The sequence below is a fragment of the Prionailurus bengalensis genome, chromosome A1 (genome assembly GCF_016509475.1).
Source record: "Prionailurus bengalensis isolate Pbe53 chromosome A1, Fcat_Pben_1.1_paternal_pri, whole genome shotgun sequence".
Taxonomy (NCBI): Eukaryota; Metazoa; Chordata; class Mammalia; order Carnivora; family Felidae; genus Prionailurus; species Prionailurus bengalensis.
In genome coordinates, this window is record NC_057343.1 from 39432803 (window position 1) to 39434072 (window position 1270).

The following is a 1270-nucleotide window of genomic DNA, read 5'->3' on the forward strand; positions in this document are numbered from 1 at the left end:
ACAAAATTATGTATAAATTATATTCACACATTGTATCATGGCATATCTATACAATCTTATCAGGGAGTTAAAACTGACCAAGGCCTGGTTTTCTATTTGAAATACATATTTCTACATGGAGAAAACTAATACAACAATGACTTTGAAACAGATCTGCCTCCTTTAAGTATGGTCAAAAACATGTTTCAAAGTTACATAAGACCTTTAGAAGTTAACAGTAATGACTGCTCAGTGACATAAAGAGTCAACATTCTTTAATTCAGGTTTTATTAAGTTGAAAGCTACTTGTGGGGGAGGATTCTTACTTGTTTTAATGTTTGTTCATATTTCTAGTTATATTACTAGTTCTATTTTGTTATATTTCTGGTTTCCAAAACCAGTACTTAAAATGGTCTCTTCAGATCAATATGTGTTGTGCTAAATAATTAAGTAAATACATTTACTGTTGCTTATTCTCTGCTCTTCAATCCAGAGTTACTTCTTTAAGCACTGCAACCAAATTTAAAAATTTAAAAGACAATTTTTTAGGCATTTTATTCCCAACAGTCCTTGATGCTAGTAAGTCCATGGCATGCATTATCTCAAAAGTTTGGAAGAATACCCATAGAATAAAAAAGTCAGTGGATTTTCTTTATAGATTATTTTTCAAATCCAATGTGGAGAAAATAATTATAAGGCAACATTTAACATTGTATAATCCAACCATTTAACTTATGTATTTATTTGAAAATGTATGTTTTATATCAAAAAAGCTGAGATTATTAAAAGTAAAAACTTTAAAGATAGGGTTAGGGTGTAGTTAAGGCAATTCCAAAACCTTGGATACACCTGTTACATACTACAACGTGAAGGATTAGGTCCAGTGCTCGCTTCACCAGCACACATACTAAAATTGGAAAGGTGCAGACATTAGCATGGTCCCTGTGTCAGGATGACACACAGACTCATGAAGGATCAGGTGCGTAGAGGGTATGATGTAGACAAAGGACAGGAGAGTTATGCAAACTGATTTTGGAGTAATCCCTTCCCTAGTCTAAGAGCTGGTGGGAGGATGATCTGAGGAATGTATGTGAGGTAGATTCTTGAGAAGGGAACCAATGCCTCACTCTCTGGTTGTAGTTGAAAGGGAAGCAAAAAACAACAACAACAACAACAAAAAGCTTTCAGAAGCTAGAGTTGCACCCTACCAAGAATAGTGCTGCATTCAGCACATTGTCAGAGAGGAAGAGTAACAATTGGGATAGAATTGCTCAGGCAGGTCTCACACCCA

At 34.7% G+C, this 1270-nt stretch overlaps 1 non-coding gene across 1 annotated transcript; it reads left to right on the forward strand.

The window, feature by feature from the left end:
- Positions 1 to 862: 862 nt before the first annotated feature.
- Positions 863 to 966, forward strand: LOC122496656. The gene has a single exon (XR_006300887.1). It is a non-coding gene; the product is annotated as a U6 spliceosomal RNA (small nuclear RNA).
- The last annotated feature ends 304 nt before the right edge of the window (positions 967 to 1270 follow it).